This window comes from Fundulus heteroclitus, chromosome 13 (assembly GCF_011125445.2).
Source record: "Fundulus heteroclitus isolate FHET01 chromosome 13, MU-UCD_Fhet_4.1, whole genome shotgun sequence".
NCBI classification, from domain to species: domain Eukaryota; kingdom Metazoa; phylum Chordata; class Actinopteri; order Cyprinodontiformes; family Fundulidae; genus Fundulus; species Fundulus heteroclitus.
This window is the reverse complement of record NC_046373.1, coordinates 24,751,606-24,768,336: the sequence shown is the minus strand read 5'-3', so window position 1 is coordinate 24,768,336 and position 16,731 is coordinate 24,751,606. Positions and strand designations below refer to the sequence as shown.

Sequence of the window (16,731 nt, the reverse complement as noted above, 5' to 3'; positions counted from 1 at the left end):
TAATTATTTACATTAAACCAAACTCAATCCTGTTGCCTGAACAATGATGTAACTGGAAAAGATAGGATAACTGTTAGAAATTCCGAATATCAGTGTTATTTTGCTTGCTACCTAAACAAGTAAAAACTGTATTAACATAGGAAAAAAAAAATCTAATATAATTGTGAACTTACACAGCTTCTAAGTGTAAAAGACCTATACACCAGCAATACATAATTCAACGTCATGTTCTTATGTCTAACAGCAAAAGAAATGCTGCTCAACCAGTTTACCTCAAGCGGATCAGATAAAAAAAACAAAGACAAACAAAGGTTAAGAAAAGGTATCCACGTTTATGAACCATTGTTCTCATAATTACTGAAAATTTTTCATCATGCGCGTACCTGATGTCATAGTACCTGGTCTGGCTGGATATAAAGCTTCTGCTTTCAACCAACAAACAGAACCAGTTAACCAGCAAAGAGAAAGGATCAGAGAGCATCACAACTTCTGTCACTGGAGAGAAGGGAACTTACTGGACAAAGCCTGTAAGTGCGACACTTTTGTATTATAAACCTTTGAATTAGTTTATATATATATATATATATATATATATATATATATATATATATATATATATATATATATATATATATCGCAAGAGTTTAAGTAATGTTTAAGCTTCGGCTAACTACATCACATTACTGTATGACTTTTTTGAATAACTGTCATAACAGGAGGCATGACTATGAACTTTGAAGCTACTGTTTTCCTTAATCTACATGTTCACAAAAGTGATTGGTGCAAAATCTACAACTTAGCAGCTAACTTTATTTAAATATGGAACTTTTTACCAACTGGCATTACAAACTAAATTTGATTACTTTATGTAATGAATATGATCAGATTGGAAAGCATGTAATTGAATTTGATCTGTTTTGGATTGATTTGATTAAGTAATTCCCCATTAGAATGATGGCATTTGTTGGGAAATGGCCATATACAAACATATAGGTATACAGGTGAACAGTATTAAATATAACTGAAATGAAGAAGTCCTTGTCTTACATCAGCAAACTCCACTGGTGCAGTTATTCATACAATATCAGAAAAACTATGTTAATGCATTTTCTTTTAATTTAGAAAATAAGAAGAGATAGGTTTATGGGCAAATTAATTACTAAGTATGATACAATCTGAGCCCTGCGACAGACTGGCGACCTGTTCAGGGTGTACCCTGCCTCTCGCCCAGTGAATGCTGGGGATAGGCACCAGCAACCCCCGCGACCCCAACAGGGATTAAGCGGGTCAGAAAATGGATGGATGGATGGATACAATCTAAGATTTTTTTTTTGAAAAGGATGAAATGTTTATTAAGAAAATAAGTTAAAGGCCTGGTTACATATACAGAAAAGCAAACACATGGAAAAGTTAGAATGCCAGAACACTAGAAATGCTTCAATTTGAAAAGGAATCCTTAACGTAAATAACAACTAACAACCTTATAATTTTTTAAACAGGAAAAAAAATCCAGAAGACGATGATGAAGAATTTATTGGTGATGTTTCTTGTTGCTGGTAAGTGAATTAATAAGACACAAAGATGTGCTGTTGAAGAATATCATAAAAAGATAAGTTCTATAATGGGTACCATTTTATAACAATTATTGTCCAATTTAATTTAGGCATGGCCACAATACTGCCGACTGCTGCTCAAACAACTGCTGTGCCAACCACCACCACTACTGCTTCAACAATAACCACTGCTGTTCCAACCACAACTGCTGCCCAAACAACAACCACTTCAGCACCAACAACAATGACTGCTGCTCCAACCACAACCAATGCTGCTTCAACCACAACTGCTGCCCAAACAACAACCACTTCAGCACCAACCACAACTAATGCTGCTTCAACCACAACTGCTGCCCAAACAACAACCACTTCAGCACCAACAACAACCACTGCTGCGCCAACCACAACCAATGCTGCTTCAACCACAACTGCTGCCCAAACAACAACCACTTCAGCACCAACTACAACCACTGCTGCACCAACCACAACCAATGCTGCTTCAACCACAACTGCTGCCCAAACAACAACCACTGCTGCACCAACCACAACCAATGCTGCTTCAACCACAACTGCTGCCCAAACAACAACCACCTCAGCACCAACAACAACCACTGCTGCACCAACCACAACCAATGCTGCTTCAACCACAACTGCTGCCCAAACAACAACCACTGCTGCACCAACCACAACCAATGCTGCTTCAACCACAACTGCTGCCCAAACAACAACCACTTCAGCACCAACAACAACCACTGCTGCGCCAACCACAACCAATGCTGCTTCAACCACAACTGCTGCCCAAACAACAACCACTTCAGCACCAACTACAACCACTGCTGCACCAACCACAACCAATGCTGCTTCAACCACAACTGCTGCCCAAACAACAACCACTGCTGCACCAACCACAACCAATGCTGCTTCAACCACAACTGCTGCCCAAACAACAACCACCTCAGCACCAACAACAACCACTGCTGCACCAACCACAACCAATGCTGCTTCAACCACAACTGCTGGCCAAACAACAACCACTTCAGCACCAACTACAACTACTGCTGCTACAACAACTGCTGGCCAAACAACAACCACTTCAGCACCAACCACAACCACTGCTGCACCAACCACAACCAATGCGGCTTCAACCACAACTGCTGCCCAAACAACAACCACTTCAGCACCAACTACAACCACTGCTGCACCAACCACAACCAATGCTGCTTTAACCACAACTGCTGCCCAAACAACAACCACTGCTGCACCAACCACAACCAATGCTGCTTCAACCACAACTGCTGCCCAAACAACAACCACCTCAGCACCAACAACAACCACTGCTGCACCAACCACAACCAATGCTGCTTCAACCACAACTGCTGGCCAAACAACAACCACTTCAGCACCAACTACAACTACTGCTGCTACAACAACTGCTGGCCAAACAACAACCACTTCAGCACCAACCACAACCACTGCTGCACCAACCACAATTGCTGCCCAAACAACAACCACTTCAGCACCAACCACAACCAATGCTGCCACAACCCCTCATGCCCCAACTACAACTGCTACTGGCCCAACCATTGCCAGTGCTGCCCCAACCACATCTACAACAACCACTGCTAGCCCAATGACAACAACATCCACCCCAACAGCAACCACAGTGTCCACAACAGCCTCTTCAGCTGTGAGTCAGAAAGCAAGTTTCCTTTTCCTCACAGCAGTCATTGCAGCTGCTATTTTTAACTGAAATTGAACTTGAAATGTCATAAAATGCCTCTGAAATTTTAATTATTTATTTATTTATGTGTTTATTTATATCATTGTTATTTATTCTCTCTTCTTTTGCACTGTGCATCTTCTTCAAATAGATAATTTGTCATGAAACAAATTCATATTTAATATATTTAACATATGTAAATTTAATATATGTAAATTATAAATCAATCAATGTGATAACATTATTTTCTGCATTTTCTGTTCAGAAGTGAAAACTTTATTTTATTTATTATTGCAGCTAGAAATATTCATGCAGAACCAAATTAGCCACATAAAAATGAATGGACATATTAAACATAGTTAATCTATGTTTTTTGGAAGATGTTACGTAAGGTGTTACCAGCAGCATTTGTCATGTATTTATTATTATTATTGTTATTGCATTACAAAGCTACACTATACAAAGACACTATATGTGCTGCGCATAGTAGTGCCTGGTTTGTAACTGTAATCTGAATATATATATATATATATATATATATATATATATATATATATATATATATATAAATATATATATATATATATATATATATGAAGTTTTGAAGTAACAAAAGTTTGTAGTAACAAAAAAATAAAAATATATTATTCAGACAAACTTGATTTTGTGTGACTCGGTCATATGCACAATGACATAACCATTAACATATTGCAGCATTATAATGAATAAATATATCATAATGTTCATAGAAGGAAAAACAAGGTATTCTTAACTCATTATTGCAGTTTGCAAATAAGCCGTACAAAACCATCAATCTTCTTTCAACTTGATCCTTTTCAGGGTAGTTGTGGTTGGAATCCTTGCAGTGACTGGACAGGGAGAGGAAAGTGAAATCCTCAACTACTCTGTCCATCACAGTGTTTTTAAAAATCAAAAACACAATCAAACATCAAAAAGAACTACATTTTATAGATTTTATTTCACTTAGAAGTTAACAAATAACTTAAATGAAAATTCTTAACTGAAATTCTGTCAAATGCATACACAGTTTTACAGCTATATTTTAAATGTTTATATATATACATTTTACATGAACTTCAACCTCACACTCACATTAAAAGTTTCAAATATCAACCACTAGATGGGGATAAAGGGACATTATCCACACACACCATGACAAACGGTGGTTAAGCACATCAGTTATAGTTTTCCGTAAATTATCCAAACCACTTGTCTGGGTATATTCATAGATTTTTAAATACATCTATGTATTTAGAAATATTTGTTCCTATTACAAAACTGTTATTATTTTATGGGAGCAAACAGGGAAAAAGTGGCTATACCTCTGGCAACCCCCCCCCCCCCCCCCATCTGCTCCCTTTTTGCGTGCATTCTTTTGCTTTTAATTTTTATCTTTTAATGAAAACTACAGAAAAGTTGGACCAAATTACTTTAGATCAGTGACTGTCAAGGATTTATATATATATATATATATATATATATATATATATATATATATATATATTTTTTTTTTTTTTTTTTCCCCTGTGTGGTCTACTTTACTTTTTCTTTATCTTATTCACATCACATCTGAGAAAACAACCAGTCGACGTCAGCTAAGCCACACACGATGCCTTTTTATACCATAGAGAAGTTTGACAGACTTCTCAGAAAAAAGGTTGTCATGGAAAGGATAATCCATCGACCTGAGTTGAATACGGAGAAGGACCTGCTGGTACCAGCTAATCAGCACAAGATGCCTCCCTTCACCAGATGACTTTGACAAGCTTCTACAGAAAATATCTTCTACACAACGGGAAGGTAAATGCTGGGCATGGGAATGACACCACTCTGCCAGTGACAATACACCTGCAGCACCCCACCAAAAACTACTGTTATTGGGGTTTTAAAACTTACAGATGTTTTATTAAGAACTATAGGCAGTTAGCCTCTCCCCTGCCTAAACTCACCTCTACAACATCAGTGTGAAAAGCTGCTGGTAGAGCCTTATTTCAAAGGCGGAACTAACAGGGTGAGCGGAAGCAGGATTAAACCAATCAGATAACTATGATGTGATGCAAACTCCAAGCAACACACTCTGTTTTAGTTCTTAGAGTAGTCAGTTGTTGAGTTTTTAAAAATATATCCAGCTCATTCATGACATTGTAAAGGACATCATTAAAAAATTGCTCAGTTGTGGGCGCCATCATGACTGTTATGGGGTCTGTCTCAATTCAGTGGCTGCAGCCTTTGAAGGACCTGGTCTACGTAGGCCGGATCTTTTGTGGACCACAAAAAAGAGAAGATCAGAAGAGATCGGCTTATGAATGTCCACTTTGTGCATTGTATCTACGCATGCGTGAGCCATACAAGTTTGAAAATTGGCTCCCAAACAAATCCCGCTGTCACTAATTTGTGTGGAGTGCAGATGGCAGACGTGAACATAAAGCTCACAGGCGTTTGATTTTAAGGCCTTAAAAGCCTTAATATATGTGCCATACAATGACCAGTGCACTTTGTTCCATGTTCAGCTGTTCTAATATGGACTTTATAGGCTATAACTGTGGCGGACAAAACACGATTGCAAGGCTCCACCAAGTTCACCCAAAGATGGAAAGAAGAAATGCGGTTGTAAACCTCTGTTCACTCTTCACTATTTCTCGACAGGAAAGGCAAATCCAGATGAATGTTAAAGATGGACTAAAACTGGATTTTTTTTGCACACATTAATTGTGTCTAATTTTCATCTAGTCTTGAAACCAAGGTAGCTGTCAGGCTCAGGGCGGCTGCCCTGTATGCAGTAGCCGACAGAGTAAGAGAGTAGAGAGACAGAACATTGAATCAGCCCGACAGCAATTTTATTTTGCCCACTGTCACTTTTTAAATAATTCAAATGCGTCCAGGTGTAATGATTCTGACACTGGAGCTGATCCATTTCCCCTTCTTACTCACCTGCTCAGTCTCCACCTCTCTGCAATTAAACGTTACTGGCTCCACCTGTCTCCAGCTGCATAAAAGCCCCGTCAATCTCAGTCTCCAGTGCCAGAACGTCTCTAGCCTTTTGCCGAGTACCTTCAAGCCTGTTAGTCAATTCCTGCCTGCCTGTCTGTTGCCGACCTGATCTGTCTTCTGTTTTCCCGAGCCTGCCGAAGCCCTCTCTGGTCCTGTCTGTCCGATACCTGTCTGTCTGGAAACCCTTCCCCCTGGACTGTCTCCCCGTGTGCCGAACCTGGACCGAACCTGAACCCGACCTCGGATATCCCTACTGCTGGATCTTTGGCCCCAACGTTAATGAACCCGGACTGTCTTTGGATTAACACCCCTGGATTACCCCATACGGACTCTGCCTGCCGGCCTCAACTGTCTGCGGACGCCTCTCATCTCCAAAACCATCTTCCCCGAACAATCCAGCCCGCAATCAGGTTAGTGATCCAGCTTTGCTGTTTTCTCACGTCTGCCCCGCTGGTCACTAACCTGTTTCCTTGTCTCCAGGAGATTGCCGGTCGACAAGCCGCAAGCAGCGCGTCCCGAGAGCCCCACTTCCCCTCTCCTTTTAAATAAACAAACCTCGTAACGCCACTGACCTGTTTTCGGGTAGTTTTTGGGTCCGACTCCTGTTCGTCACACCAGGAGTAACAGAGAAAAGTTGATAAATATAGTAGATTAATGCTCTGTGTCTAAATCAGTGGCAACATATAATGTCATATCGCTTCACTCACATTAATGTGGCCCAAAGCAGCACTTTATTCAGGGTAAATGTGTTTTAATGGATTATAAGGTTTGCAGTAATAGACCATATTGCTTTAAAAAGTGAAACAATATATGCTTCCATCATCACAGTAAGGTGTGGTGTACAAAATAATTTCATTATGATCTAAAGATACATGCTGTCAGCACATATTCCTTATGCCTTGAGGCATCTTGAGACGGTCAACCTGTACGGTTCTTCAGAGGTGCATTGAGTCACGAGACTGCCGCGGTGAACCTAGAACCTGCTTCCAGTCCGTTCACCCCTCACTGAAAAAAATACCCATCTCTCCCTCTCCACAACATCGTTGTTTTGCCATTAAAACCCCATCTCCCATGCTGTGATTGGTCTAATAAGTTTTAGACCGGAGAGTCTGAGCCAGTCCATATCAACAAGCTGTGTATTGAATACACGTGGTGTAAGTCCGTCTGGCTGGCCTGTTTATGGTTGCAGTTCCTCTTTTTTACAACGCCTACTAGGGCGATTTTAGTAAAAAAGGTTTTAGTGACAAGGAAAATAATAAATCACCATAGTGTTAGGCTTCAAAAACCTCTGAATACTTCCTGAACCAAAATCATGACTATTTGACATACCATCAAAGAACTCAACAATAAAATTATTCTGAATGTCCACAAATTCTTTAAAATGTTAGATTTCTTTAATTAGTAATAATTAGCAACATAAACTAGCAGCAGAATCTACAGAATATTTCAAATCACGAGAATGGATTTTATTTAACTAAGCTAACACTTCCTAATTTGCTGATACTAATTAAACCCTAAAATACAACATTGATGAGCAGAAAATCTTTCTGTATACTCCCGATCTGATCTTTATCCTCTGGGTGTCAACTTACTAGACCTCCTGGATGGGAGGAAATGCTGGTCTGTTGTCCTCCTTTCTGATGACAATGCTTTTTCTGTTTGACTCAGTTTCCTTAGACCCCATGGGCTAGGCTTCTCGGACATATGTGGAGACTTTCTGGTCTTGGAGGGTCTCAAACAGGCATGTCTGAACACTCTTTTTGACACACGCCGGAATCTTCTCCAGTTTTTACATAAACCTGTCTAGCACCCAATCTTCTTGGCTGGTTGATTAACATTACTTCCTCTTGCCTTTTTAGACAGGGCAAAACATAATGGTTTCTCACAGCTCACGGGCCCGATAGCCCTCTCTCTCCTTGTGTTTCCACTGCCTCCCAGCTGAAGCCCATTTTCTGTTGCAGCTGAGATAAGACCTCGCAGCTAAGTTGCCTTCCCACCCCCCACCCCGGGTGGCTTTCCTCAGCAGCTCACTGCAAGGCGAGATGAGTGGTTTCTGGTCCTTATGTAAACTTCTGTTGACTTTTTACGACCCGTGTTCTGATATCCTCCGCATTGATGATCAGGGACCTGCTGGGTCTTTTACGTTGAGGAAACCGATAGCTGGCAAGCAGCACATCAAGACAGTTGAAATCTGTAGGACCAACAGATTAGGAACAACAGACTGGAAAAAGTCCTTTGTCCCTGCATGCTTTCAAACTCTTCAACTCTGCACTCTTGGAGAGGAGGGGTAATTGAAGTAACAAAAGGACAGAGTTCACTAACAAAATTCATAGTGATACATATTAAGTCTGACAAAAATTGGGCAATACCTCTAGTCTAATGGAACAGATGACTTTGCAATGACCTATAACATTGAAATACCTACTGGTGTTCAATTTGTTCATTCAGTTTTTTCTTGCTATATGTTTAACATGCACTTTTTATTCATTATCATAATTTCCTGCTACAGGAACCATATTTCCCTGAGGTAACATCCGGATCAGACCAATACAGTTCTTTCTTGCCTGTCATTAAGCTTTATGGAGATGCTTATTTATACTTTCCACCAAGTCTTGGCATCCAGAATGACAATGTTACTGTTTTAAAGAGGTAATATGTGTGCTTTATTGGGTGGAAAAAGTGACATGACTCAAATGCCATTCAGAGTCTAGGGAGTACTTTCAGGAAGGAAATTAGGGACACTAGAGCCAACTATGCTGATGAGCTGAAGCCATCTGGGCTTCCTCAACACTACAGCAGAGGGTGATCAGATCTATACCACAGTGTAGTGATGTAATGCCAGCCCTAACTATTTATTAAATGCATGTACTGTATAGTACATTGATATTTTTTCTCAGAGGCCAATAGTTCTCTGTAAGATTTCTATTTGTGTTACGTAATAGATAGAGTTAGATATTCTAAGAAACTGAACTTCTGGATGTAAGCCATGTTAATTAAAAAACAACAGAAATAAACACATGAAATTAATCCCTCTGTAAGTAATGAGTTTGTACATGAGCTTTACTTTCTGAACTGAACAACTGAAATAAATTAACTTAGATGATATTCTAATTCATTGAAATGCAGTTGTACTAATCCTTATTACTGTTTATCTATTTTAAAATACACTTCAATTTGAATAGCAACTCTGTGTTGTAGGGCTATTCCGTAGATTGTTTGAGGCTTTCATAATGTACAACCATGATGTCTAACCAGGAATTTGTATTTAGAAAGCTATTCCCTTTATTGTTATGCGCCAGAACAGACAGGAAACCCAATTCAGCCAGACACAGTGTCACACTTTAAAAGGTTTATTAAATAAATCGGACCCGTGGTGCAGGCAAGAAAAACAAAACAAAAAGCAGCAGCTGGAGTCTACAGCAGCCTGGCGATGCTGAGTGGTGTTTACTCACTGCAGGAGCTGACAGGTAGGTTTGGAAGAGGCTTAGATCTGTTCCGTAAGACAAGCGTGGGTCATACACAGGCAGACAGTGACAGTGAGACATATCCGATGGACTTGGCAAGGTGTGTGATCATGAGAACAATCCAGGGGCCTCATTTATATAGCTTGCGCCTGCACAAAATGGCTCTGAAACCTGGGTATATAATTTTGAAAATACACTATGATCAAAGTTTATACAGCATTTTCGACAATAGTCAAAAGTTGGGTCTCATTCAATAAACTGCATTTCATCAATTTACTAATTATTGGTTTACATGTCTTATAATCATGTTAATCATTAGTGTGTCTGTGATATGAATATGAGTGCTTTTCTCCATATTCATCAGGATTTAACATTTTAAAAGATTTTCTTTTGTCCGTTTGCTCCACATGGATAGTAAAAATACCCATTGTCACTATAAATAAATCAAACTATTTACACAAATTCTAACTAGTCTAAATATATATATATATATAAATAAAAAGGAGGAGCAAAGATTTATTTATATTTAAATCCAGAAACAATGTGTTTAAAGGTCAACCAATGTACAGATCATTTAAAAAGATAAAGAAACAAAACATTTCCAGTATGAATGATGTAGTTTCATTGTCTCTGACGTTAAAACTGGTCAAGTGATGGAAGTCTAATTAAAGGGTGGACTTACAGTCTGCATACTACAGATGTCACAACAAGGGTGTGAGCTCAGAAAACCTTCCCGTTGTGACTGAGTCATATAAAGAAACATTGCAAGGGCCCTCCTTTGAATAATGAAACCTTATCATGCACTAACAAGTATGTAAGTACTAATGCAGACAGATAGGAATGAACATGACATTTTGAAAAAAAGAAGGGATATTTTTAACAACCTTACCTAACAATAGAGTTACTGAAATTTTTGAAAGGCAGGACAAACATAACAGGAAAAGGCACACTTGACTTTTTTAGATCTTGTAATATTCTCAGATTTATCTGTTGTCTGCTGTTTTGTAGGAAAACAGTTAATAAATCAACTAGATGCTCCTGTCAATCCTTTCTTCAGATAAAACTGGAATTTTATCAGGGGTTAAAAAAAAAAAAAAAAAAAAAGTAAGCAAACAATTTTGAAAATGCACTATGATCAAAGTTTATACATCATTTTGGACAATAGTCAAAAGTTGGTTCTCATTCAATAAACTGCATTTCATCAATTTACTAATTCTTGGTTTACATGTCTTATAATCAAGTTAATTATTAGTGTGTCTGTGATATGAAAATGAGTGCTTTTCTCTATATTCATCAGGATTTAACATTTTAAAAAGATTTTCTTTTGTCCGTTTGCTCCACATGGATTTTAAATCTTGTAAAGTAAAATCACCATTTACACAAACTATTTACACAAATTCTAACTAGTCTAAAACTAAAATAATATTATTAAAAAAGGAGGAGCAAAGATTTATATTTAAATCCAAAAACCATGTGTTTAAAGGTCAACCAATGTACAGATCACTTAAAAAGATAAAGAAACAAAACATTTCCAGTATGAATGATGTAGTTTTATTGTCTCTGACGTTAAAACTGGTCAAGTGATGGAAGTCTAATTAAAGGGTGGACTTACAGTCTGCATACTACAGATGTCACAACAAGGGTGTGAGCTCAGAAAACCTTCCCGTTGTGACTGAGTCATATAAAGAAACATTGCAAGTGCCCTCCTTTAAATAATGAAACCTTATCATGCACTAACAAGTATGTAAATACTTTTAAATAATTGTGCTGAAAAAAGAGAGCACACACTCAAACATAAGAAAGAGCCAAAGAAGGCTCCTCAGTGGGTCAATGAGAGGACAGGACCAAAAAGAAGCGGTCCCGTTCAGAGTCATTGATTTACTGAATCCTATCCGAGCAATCAAAGCATATCGACATGTCTGTAGTAATCTTTAAGAAAGTTATATCAGAACTGTAATAGCAAATGTGAGCTGCAGACATTGGTTGAGGAGAGCTTAATATATATTGTCCTTTAGAGAAAATGTAAAGAAAAATCTCTCCCTATAAAATATATTATTTAATAACTACATGTTACAAAACCTCCTTTGGTAGTCATAAGTTGAGATATAAGGAGGAACTTATCTTTTAAACGTACATCACCAGTTAGTACATGTGAAACAAAAGCAGAATGTGAAATTTCATGACTTCATCTGTTCTAAAATGTCACATTCCCTGCAACAACACGGCCCAACTATTAAAAACATAAAGACGGTGTATATTGCACAAAATTATCTCATCATATATATGGCTTAAAAACAGGCTTCTGAATTGGTATTTGTATAAAATCAAAGTAAAACCGAGCTAATAACAAAGAATAAAGAAAATCTGTGAAAAATACAAAGGATTAGCTGTGAAGAAAACAAATCTTGTGCTTTTCTGTCCAAGGTTAAATTAATTACGTAATCTGTACAGCATTAATTGCTAAGGGAAACACAAATGTGTAATTTAGAATTTAAAAAGGTCTTTGTTCCTGTGATATATGAATGTTTAAATGAGTAGATAACGTTTAAAAAAGTCATAATTTCTATAGACATGACTCATCATGGAGAGGATGTGTTTTGATGTCAGAGTTTTGTGCTTCACGTCATATATTTTACATTCCAGTACATTGAGACACCATCATGTTGTGCTTAGCAACAGTGTCCTTAGCATAAAAAATTAAAAAGAGAGTTAAAATAGCCCATTTGCCATTATAATTCATTCTAACAATGATTAAGAAGTAACAACACCTGTGTGATTTAAATACAACTGACATTAAAGGATAAGGCTGTCATGATCCCCAGGTGCTTCTGATTATATAGTTATTTGTTTTGTTCTGGGGATCATGCATGTTTTCTGTTATTGTGTATGTTTTCAGTTACCGTTTGTCACACCCTACTAGTTCCTCTTCCTAAGTTGCTTTCCTGCCGTTTCTGTGATCCTTTGATTATCCCACACCTGTGTCCTGTTTAGTTCAATTATCCCCAGTGTATTTAAGTTCCTGGTATTTGTTTAGTCGTCGCTGGATCCTTAGTCAGTCAACAGCCTTACTTAGTTGGTTTTGTATTCCTAGATAGTTAGTTTGGTATTCCTAGTCGCTTGTTAGTCATATCTCGAGTTCGTGTCTCTGTCCTAGTCTGTAGCCTACCTGTTTGTATCATCACCTGATGTTTCTCTGATTAAAGTCAATTACCTGCCTTCCGATGCTTCCACGCCGCTTTCACTGCACTCCAAACCACCTGATGATCTATTTGTTATTCATGTTTGCTCTCTTTTAGACCAAAAGTAACGGTCTATAATCACTTTTCAACTTATCATGCAGGTTGCTGGCTCGTGTCTGAATTCTGGTCCTACAACTACTGGCAACAACATGAAACGTTCATGAAACCTTATGAGGATAACAAAAACAAATCCCTGAACTTTATGTCATGGATATTTACATTAAACCAAACTCAATCCTATTGCCTGAACAAAGATGTAACTGGAAAAGATAGGATAACTGTTAGAAATTCTAAATATCAGTGTTATTTTGCTTACTATCTTAACAAGTAAAAACTGTATTGACATAGGAAAAAAACAAACATCCTTTTTGGTATATCATTGTGAATTTACACAGTTTATAAGTGTAAAAGACCTATAAACCAGTAACAACACAATTCATAATTCAACGTCATGTTCCTATGTCTAACAGCAAAAGAAATGCTGCTCAACCAGTTTACCTCAAGTGGATCAGATAAAAAAAACAAAGACAAACAAACGTTGAGGATAGGTAGCCACGTTCATGAACCATTGTTCTCATAATTACTGACTAATTTCCATCATGCGCGCACCTGATGTCATAGTACCTGCTCTGGCTGGATATAAAGCTTCTGCTTTAGACCACTAAACATTACCAGTCAACCAGCAAAGAGAAAGGATCAGAGAGCATCACAACATCACAAAGGGAACTCATTGGACAAAGCCTGTAAGTGTGACACTTTTAAATCAGTTTATATATATATATATATATATATATATATATATATATATCTATATATATATATATATATATATATATATATATATATATATATTGTGTGTTGTGTGTGTGTGTGTGTGTGTGTATAGGTGCAAGGGTTTAAGTAATTGTTAAGCTTCAGCTAACTGCATCACATTACTGTATGACTTTTTTGAATAAATGTCATAACAGGAGGAATGACTATCTACTTTGAAACTACTGTTTTCCTTAAAGCTACATGTTCACAGAAGTGATTAGTACAAAGTCTATAACTTAATGCGAAGAGCTAACTTTGTTTAGACATGAAACTTTTTACTAACCGGCTTTACAAACAAAATCTGACTACTTTATGTAATGAATAGGATCAGATTGGAAAGCATGTAATTGAATTTGAATCCGCCTTAGATTTATTTGATTATGTGTTTCCCCATTAAAATTGTGACATTTCTTGGGAAATGGCCATATACAAATTTATACAGGTGAACAGTATTAAATATCAGTCAAATTAAGATGCCGTTGTCTCACCTCTGCAAACTCCACCAGTGTGGTTCTTAATACAATATCAGAAAAACTATGTTATCCATGTTCTTTTGATTCAGAAAATTAGAAGAGATAGTAATTTATTTTCCCCTAAACCTAAGTATGTTACAATCTGAGAATTATTTTTTTTTAAAAAGGACGAAATCCTTATTAAGAAAATAAATAAAGCCCAGGTTACGTATACAGAAAAGGAAACACATGAAAAAAGTAAAAATGCCAGAACACTAGAAAGGCTTCCGTCTGAAAAACAATCCTAACATAAATAACAGCTAACAACCATATCATTTTTTAAAACAGGAAAAAAATATCCAGGAGAGAATGATGATGAAGAATCTATTGGTGCTGTTTCTTATTGCTGGTAAGTGAATGAATATGACACAAAGATGTGCTGTTGAAGAATATCATAAAAAGATAAGTTCTATAATGGGTACCATTTTATAACAATTATTGTCCAATTTAATTTAGGCATAGCCACAATACTGCCGACTGCTGCTCAAACAACTGCTGTGCCAACCACCACCACTACTGCTTCAACAATAACCACTGCTGCACCATCAAGCACTGCTGCACAAACAGCTTCCACAACCACTGCAGCCCTAACCTCAACAGCTGCCAAAACCACTGCTGTTCCAACCACAACCAATGCTGTAGCAACCACAACAATTGCTGCCGAATCAACAACCACTTCAGCACCAACCACAACAAATGCTCCTTCAACCACAACTGCTGCCCAAACAACAACCACTTCAGCACCAACCACGATGACTGCTGCTCCAACCACAACCACCACTGCCTCAACAACAACCAGTGCTGTGACAACAACTGCTTCCCCAACTACAACGACTGCTACACCAACCACAACCAATGCTGCTTCAGCCACAACTGCTGCCGAAACAACAACCACTGCAGCACCAACCACAACCAATGCTGCTCCAACCACAACCACTGCTTCACCAACCACAACCACTGCTGCTACAACAACAACTGCTGGCCAAACAACAACCACTTCAGCACCAACTACAACCAATGCTGCTTCAACCACAACTGTTGCCCAAACAACAACCACCTCAGCACCAACCACAACCAATGCTGCTTCAACCACAACTGCTGCCCAAACAACAACCACCTCAGCACCAACCACAACCACTGCTGCACCAACCACAACCAATGCTGCTTCAACCACAACTGCTGCCCAAACAACAAGCACTTCAGCACCAACCACAACCACTGCTGCTCCAACAACAACTGCTGCCCAAACAACAACCACTTCAGCACCAACTACAACCAATGCTGCTTCAACCACAACTGTTGCCCAAACAACAACCACCTCAGCACCAACCACAACCAATGCTGCTTCAACCACAACTGCTGCCCAAACAACAACCACCTCAGCACCAACCACAACCACTGCTGCACCAACCACAACCAATGCTGCTTCAACCACAACTGCTGCCCAAACAACAAGCACTGCTGCACCAACCACAACCACTGCTGCTCCAACAACAACTGCTGCCCAAACAACAACCACTTCAGCACCAACCACAACCACTGCTGCTCCAACCACAACCACTGCTGCTCCAACCACAACCAATGCTGCCACAACCCCTCATGCTCCAACCACAACTGCTACTGGCCCAACCATTGCCAGTGCTGCCCCAACCACATCTACAACAACCACTGCTAGCCCAATGACAACAACATCCACCCCAACAGCAACCACAGTGTCCACAACAACAGCCTCTTCAGCTGTGAGTCAGAAAGCAAGTTTCCTTTTCCTCACAGCAGTCATTGCAGCTGCTATTTTTAACTGAAAATAGAACTTGAAGATGTCATAAAATGCCTATGAAATGTTTATTATTTATTTATTTATTTATATTATTATTTATTTTATCTTCTTTTGCACATATTTAATATATATTTATATTTATAAATCAATCACTGTGATAATATTATTTTCTGCATTTTCCATTCAGAAGAGAAACCTTTATTTTATTTATTTATTTTAGCTAGAACCAAATTATCCACATAAAAATATATACACATTTTAAATATAGTTAAATTATGTTATTTAGAAGATGTTATCTCAAGTGTTACCTGCAGCATTTGTCCAGTATTTATTTGTATTATTGCATTACAAAGTTAGACTCTATATGTGCTGCGCATAATAGTGCCTTTTTGTAACCATAACTTGAATATATATATATATATATATATATATATATATATATATATATATATATATATATATATATATATATATATATATATATATATATATATATATGTTTTTTTTTTTTTTGGGTTGAAATAAAAGGCCATCTTTTTTTGCAATAATTCCTGTGACTCCTCATGCTTTTAACTCAGTCCATCACAATTCTGATGCCCTGGTTTGATCTTCATCACATTGTTGTCACCACAGGTACATAA

The 16,731-nt window shown here is 37.9% G+C and overlaps 1 long non-coding RNA gene across 1 annotated transcript; it reads left to right on the top strand.

Moving 5' to 3' along the window:
* The first annotated feature begins 457 nt into the window (after positions 1–457).
* On the top strand, positions 458–14,888 carry LOC118565274. The gene is made up of 3 exons (XR_004932294.1): positions 458–527; positions 1,500–1,556; positions 14,770–14,888. It is a non-coding gene; the product is annotated as an uncharacterized LOC118565274 (long non-coding RNA).
* The last annotated feature ends 1,843 nt before the right edge of the window (positions 14,889–16,731 follow it).